This window comes from Mixophyes fleayi, chromosome 2 (genome assembly GCF_038048845.1).
Source record: "Mixophyes fleayi isolate aMixFle1 chromosome 2, aMixFle1.hap1, whole genome shotgun sequence".
Lineage (NCBI taxonomy): Eukaryota > Metazoa > Chordata > Amphibia > Anura > Limnodynastidae > Mixophyes > Mixophyes fleayi.
Window position 1 is genome coordinate 272,646,155 of NC_134403.1, and position 7,494 is coordinate 272,653,648.

Genomic DNA, 7,494 nt, shown 5'->3' on the forward strand with positions numbered 1-7,494 from the left:
TACCCATGGCTTGCTGTGTGCGACATCTTGCCTGTCTGAACTGCGCATGTGCAAATCAGCCATTTACAAAACTCATTCGATTCACAAGATTGATTACCTGCCAGCCCTGTCTATTTAAAGCGCATGTCTCCTTACCTCAGTGCCAGATCTTCAGGTCTCCTCCGCTGTCTAGACGTGTTCCAGTCTGGCTCCTGTTCTCCTGCTGCTGCTGAGTACTATCACCAATACCCGCTTTCAGATTATCGATGTTTCAATGCTATCCTGCTGCAGAGTGTTACCACATTTACCTGCTTCCAGCTCTCCGGTGTTACAGCGTCATCTGGTTGCAGAGTGTTACCATCTATTCCTTTTCCCAGCTCTCCAGTGTTACAGCATCATCCTGCTGCAGGGTGCGCTAGTTGCCTGCAGACCATCGCACTTCCTCATGATCCTGACCCTAGGGGCCTCCAAGCTCCACAGGACCACTGTGCCTCATCTCCCTCCAGAATATATTCCTCATTATTACTCCTATCAGCAACCATCTTACTCCTGTGACTTGGTTCTCCTGTCGGTCTCGCCCTGCGGTTAGGGACCCGAAAAGTCCAAACTCCCTTGCGGGATTCTTGGGTCAATACCTCCCTCTCCATTAGACTCTGCACCTCTTGGAGGGTAGCATCAACTCAAGCAGATCATATTGGTTTTTCTAGACCCTAGAGCGTGACAACTGCACCCTCACAACTATACCAATCTCTACTCTGAGCCACATTTGTTCCTCTTATTTCAGCTGTGTTCTCTTCCACTTAGAATGTAAGCTCTCTAATGAGCAGGGTCCTCCATACCCTTTGATTTCATGTCTGCATTTATTCTGTCTACCTTGTATGTCCCTGTTTTATTTATGTCCTGATTTCCCTACTATTAGGTGCTAAATCTATGATATTAATAATATTAGCAATAATTATAATACTTTTAATGCAGCTAATAATTATGTGGAATAGCCTCCCAACAGAGAAGGTAGAGGCTCATATAGTAGAGCAATTTAAACAAGCTTGAGATAGACATAAGGATGTCCTTACAACTAAATACATAGTTGCCTACTCTCCCAAAATGTCCAGGAGACTCCCGAATTTCTGGGAATCCTCCCGGACTCCTGGGAGAGCAGAGCAACCTCCCGGTTCCTGGCCCCTTATTACTTCAGTGGTGGGGTGTGGGGCTTAGGTTGTGAGATACGTGTCATTGTGGCCCCACTCCCTACTGTAATAGGCTTAAAAAGTGTGATGTCATTTAGGCGATGTGGCCAAATGACGTGATTACTAGCATTAAATGATTTGGTTGCCGGGAATATAAAAGATGCATGTTAGGATCAGAGCCGGATTAACAATAGGGCTAAAGGGGCTACAGCCCAGGGGCCTCGGGCAGCTGTGGGGCCCGACGATATTTATTGGGTCTCTGACTGTTACTTGTTCAAGGAAAATGGTAGGCAGGTAACAGCAAATGTTATGTTGTTAACTGCCTGCTGTCACTGTAGGACTTACTGCGTAATTGCTACAGGTAGTGGAACAACGGAAGGAGGTAAGTTCACGAGGAAGGGGGGCTCATGGTGGGGGGGCCCTCACAGTATCCTTAGCCCGGGGGCCTTCCTTCCCTTAATCCAGCCCTGGTTAGGATAAAGCACAGTTTGTATTATTATAGTGTCTTTTATTTGTCTTCCATATTCTATTCATATTGTTTGTTTGCTTTTCACTCAGAAGGTTGATTGTCTTATCTGCAGGGCCTGATTAAGGGTTCAGGCCTCACTAAGCTAATAAGCTGAAAGTGCCCCCTCATCTGCCATAACTGGCTAAAGGTAAAATTTATTTGCCCTTACTTTAAAATCCACCTTCCTTCACCCCCAGCAATGTTAATGTATGCATGTTTACAAAACTCAGCTCCCCTTGACTTTTTAAACATGTCACAACAATCTTTTGTGTCTTTTTTAAATCTTATTAACATCAGAACCATATAGCAGAGGCGTGAAAGAGCATTGAGGAAAAATATGGAGGGAGGGGGTGAGGGTGTCACACCTGCACCTGTCTCTATCCTTTTCTTGCCTATGTGCTTATCCGCAAGCGCCCACCTGAGAATGACTCATTGTCTTCAGCCTTTACCACAGGAATGCATCAAGAATAAAACATTACTACATTTTTCTTTCAATTTTTTTCTACTTTGAGAAGAACTATTATCTTATATTTTAAAATAAATTTCAGTTTACCTCTCCTTGGCACATTTTTCCATCTCCATATATATGGGAAGATGTAAACAAATAAAGAAAGAACAGAAAGAAGTTAGCTAGAAAATAAAGGGGGCAGATGGAGGGGAGGGGGGAGAGGTAAGGGGAGATATCTCAAGGTATATTGACCCCACATAAAGGGAAAAGTGTCCTGAAGGTAGATGTGCTGGATGCCCACTCTCCCATGCATCTATCCACATTTAGCATCACCAGAAAATGACTAGCCTGTGTCCATAAGGGAGCGGTAAGACAGGGATTCCTTAAATTCAAATCATAGTCATATTGCTGCGTATTCAGTGACTTTCTTTTGCCCAGAGAGGGTCATGTCATCCATAAGCCTATAAAGGTCTATCCGTCTGAACCACTCACGTATGTCAAGGGGTACAGGAGACCGCCAATGGATTGGTATGACTACTAAGGCGGCGTTACTTAGTTGTCGAAGTAGGGATTTTTTGTCCTGAGAAATAGGGGCATTTGAGGCTCCGAATAACCAGTCTGGTCCTTCCGGGCTGAGGTACCTATGATTTCCTCTGTAATTGTTTTCACATTGCGCCAAAATGACGCTATCACAGGGCACAACCACCATATATGAAAGGCAGTTCGCAGCCCATAGCCACATATCCAATATGATATCAAGACACCCGGCTGCATTCTGCTAAGCTAGGAGGGGCACCTGTACCAGCAAGAAAGGACCTTATACTGCTTCTCCACAACAGAAAGGCTAGAGGAGCTCGCCATAATATATTGAAAAGATTTGGCCCAAAATTGTTCAGAAGTTTGTCTCCCCAACTCTCTGTTCCAGGCACCAACGTAGCCAGGTAGCGTGGGGTATAGGTTAACAATGAGCAGTTGGCAAATCGTTGAGATAGTATTTTTAGGTTCGGCGGAGATGCACCACAACTCCTCAAAACTAGTCATATTCCTGTCTGCACCTTCCATACCATCTCTTGAGTGTGAATATTGTCTAACCTGCAGGTATAGCCAAAACTCAGAGGCAGGCAAGCCCAGCTTGCTCTGCAATAGAGAAAAGGCACGTACTCGTCCACTAGCTACCAGCTGGCTCCTTCTGAATGTCTTGTCTGTGGACCAAGTTTTAAAGGCCCTTGGTAAGAGTCCAAATGTAAGGTCAGAATTAGCAGTCAGGAGGATGAGAGGCGATAAAGGGGAAGAAATAAATGTCAAGGTTTGGAGCCTGGCCAAGCATTGGAGAGTAGGGCCAATGGTGGGATGTATGGTGTGTGCAATCTTGGGTAGCCAGGGGAATATGGTTGTAGAGATCCCCATCACCTGTCCCTCAATACAAATCCACTGCTTAGAAAGTTCTGCTCTAGCCCACTTAATTACTCTATTAAGGAGTACAGCCTGATAATATTTAGCGAAGTGGTGGAGCTAAAGATCCCCTGTGTCTTCCGCTTATACAAAATGTCATGGCGAAACGTAGGGGGTTTACCCGCAAAAACAAACTCGCAAACTAGTTTTTGTAGATCTAGGAAGAACCTAGAGGGAATATGTATTGGATGAGTTTGGAGAAGGTATAAAATCTTTGGAAGAATGTTCATTTTGATTATATTTATCTTCCCTAGCCAAGAGAAGCCCGGGAGACCAAATTCCGCCTGAAATTCAGGAATTAATGGCACAAAATTGATTTTATACAAGGTGGAGAGATCTTTTGGCAGCAACACTACTAGTTATTTAATTTGAGAGGAGTACCAGGTGAAGGGGCAGGAGCATCTAAGGCCCTCTACAAGTGGTATCAAGAATAAGCCCCTCTAGATACTCCCTGATTAGATATCTTATCATATATTCCAACAGTCATACAACATATCACCTCTATTTTGTCAGTAAACCGCTCCTGAACCCCTTTATCTGTCACAAACCGCCCTCTGCGCACTTGTCACTTGGAAGCTTACTGTAAGGGAACACAGGATTCCAACCCCAAATCTCACACTCACCACTTTCTCTAAAGCTACAGATTTTACTGGTCCCTTCCCAACACAGATGCACGCTTCACACTTCTCAGCAACTGCCACCAGCAACATATAAGGCCCGTAGCAAACCTATGACTTAATCACCCAATTGTGCACACTCTGTGCCCTGGTAGCTAAACAGTTAACCATTCACACACTGGTTTCTAAAGTGTTAATCCAGCCAAGCAATCTGTCTCTTCTAAACAGGCAATGAATTTGTTTAGAGCAATAAGGACAGAACTATTACATTTTAGATTTACTATACAAAAAGTACAATGCTTACAGAGTTTAAAAAAAACAGTTAGATAAAGATTTGACAGTAAAAAATAGCAAACAGTTATAAAAACAAATGGGATGAAAGTACAGAGCATCACTTACATATAATAATCTGTATGCCTGGGACAGGCGGAAAAGATGGATAGTCCTTCAATTAGATTGACCCCCAAGAAGCTGACAGTTGGTCCATTCAAAACACAGGTTTTTAAGCAACATGAAATGGGATGGTCTTCACAGGGGCAGCGTTTAATGCTAATCGGGGGTTTGTGGCCTGTGACACGTTTTCAATCACCATTTGCAAGTTGCCTGATTTACTAACCAATTCTACTATGTGATCTATTTTCTCTGTAGAGCAATACATCGATCCAATTTTATCATTAATAAATCCCCTATGACTCTGTCCATCTTTTGATACCAAACATGATGACCTTTTGACAATGTGATATACCTTTTCCAAAGATATGTGATTTTAGCTGTTCCCAGATACCTCTCGTACCTGACATTCACAACCCTGGTGTGATTTTTGCCCCTCAGTACGGAGTGGCAAATGGATTTCCCAAAATATGAAAAATTAAGGCATTTCCTTTCAAGTTTATATTTCTATATACCTGCATAAAGAGCCTACAGGTTTTACAGGAGTCTCCAAGATTATCACCTAGGCATATGGTTCTCTAATTTACACGTAGTGGTTAGTTTGTGTTTACAATATCTATTGAAAGGAAGTCAATTAGCTAGTGGAATACATAATCAAAAACAATGGATGTCTGTGATCTGCATATCTTAAACTGGTGGCCTCACAAAGGGTTTGCCTGGCTTAATTACCTCCTACCGGGCGAATTGTTTCCTTGTTTAAAAACATTTGGACGAACATTTATCTGAGTTAAAAATCTGGTTCATTTATGTATCAATGCAATGTTTTATTTGGGTCCGGACATCCGATATTTTATTTCATCATATCAGATGTATGCTCTCATCTTGACAGGTGGGATGGAGAGATTCAGAGCCATAGATTTGGTGAAGTTAATTTTAAAATTGAACAGTGTCCAAAATTTTTCAAATTGTTCCTCATCGACCGAGCCAGAGCCTCTATGTTTTGTACAAAGATCAACGGGGACAGCGGATGCCTTTGTAAATGGAAAATGAGTTGGAGAGAGCCATTGATCTTAATACGCGTTGTGGGTTTTTTGTAAAGGGAAAGGATTCTGTGAAAACAGATTGGCCCCAATGCCATATGATCCAGTACGCCTTCTAGAAATTGCCAGTCCACCCTGTCAAAGGCCTTTTCAGCATCGGTGGAAAACAAAAGGGTAATTGAGTGCCCTCCCTCTATCAGATGCATAAAGTTGATAATCTTTGTGGTGTTGTCCCGCACCTCACGGTCCTGGACAAAGTTTACTTGGTCGCTGTATAATAGGCCTGACAGGATTGTTTTCAGGCAATTTACCGTCATTTTCACAAAAAGTTTTTGGTCTATGCTTAATAAGGAGATCAGACGATAACTGGAGCACAGGGAGGGGTCCTTTTCATCTTTAGGGATAATTGTAATGTGTGCTTCGAATGACTGAAAAGAGAATCTAGACTTGTCATAAATCTGATTCATAGCCCACATAAGAAGGGAATTTAACACCTGGCCAAACATTTTATAATAGTCAATAGTAAACCCATCTGGCCCTGGGCTCTTACCAGATGGTGTAGAGGCAACGGCCTCTTCTAGTTCCTGTAAGGTAAAAGGTTGGTCTAGCATGTCCCTGTCCAGTTCTGAAAGCGTAGGGAAGTTGCATCTCTGAAAGTATTCTCTAATTCAATCCCGTTTTAAACTGGAGTCTACCAGAGGGGAAGAACTCGCAATGTTATATAGCCCAGAGTAGTAGGCATGGTGTCACGGTCGTCTGTATTTCTTGATCCGATGCAGGACCCTTGGAACTAGCTGGAGCAGGACTGAAACAGAACCTAGCAGCCTGGATGATCTTCCTGCTCATGTTCTTGCTGAAGGTAGAATATAGCAGGGGAATGAGCAGTCTGGAACTGCTGACAGGAACAGAGCACTTAGTAATGCTGACAGGAACAGAGCACTTGGTAATGCTGACAAGAACAGAGCACTTGGTAATGCTGACAGGAACACTAGAGCCAAGAACTATCCTCTGGAGAGAAGTGTGTTGTTCTGGCAATGAACAGATCACCACAGCAGGTTTAAATAGGATGTCACCAACAACTATTGGCTGTACAGTTCATGTGATCACAGCTACTGAATCTGGTTGTTCTGGAAAGATCACCTGACTGCATCCAAGATGGCTGCGCCCATGCAGCAGAACAAACAGTATGGGGCATATTCAATTGTTGTTTATCTGCGCCGCGGAAAAACAACTACAGTTAATACGGTAATTTGTAGCTGGATTTCAGCTCGCGGCTCAGGGAGCTGAGAGCTGAAATCCAGCTAGTAAATTACTGTATTAACGTTTTTTCCGCGCATGATTACCGTAATAACGGTAATCCTGCGCGGACCACGGGATTTACAGCAATCCCGCCGACAATTGAATATGCCCCTATGTGTTTGTTTACAACCAGAGGTGTGGAGGACGGGAATGCTGCAGATGACCATAAGGGACCCAGGTAGCCGTGATATGACAGTGGCGGATGAGATAAGTGCGGCTAAGATCCCGATGTGTGACAGTACCCCCTCCCTTACGAGTGGCCACTGGACACTTAGATTTGGGCTTAGTTGGAAAGTTACGGTGACATTTTTTGATGAGAGATGGAGCGTGAACATCAGAAGGTTTGATCCAGGCCCTCTCTTCTGGACCATAGCCCTTCCAGTTGACTAGATATTGTTAGCTCTTATGTCGAAGCCGAGAGTCCAAGATTTCTTTAATTTCATATTCATCACCATGTTCAGTCTGCACTTCAGGAGGAACCAATTTGGGTGTATAAAACCGATTTAGTACCAGTAGTTTTAAGAGAGAGATATGGAAGGAGTTGGGTACCTTGAGGTAAGATGGTAAATGTAAT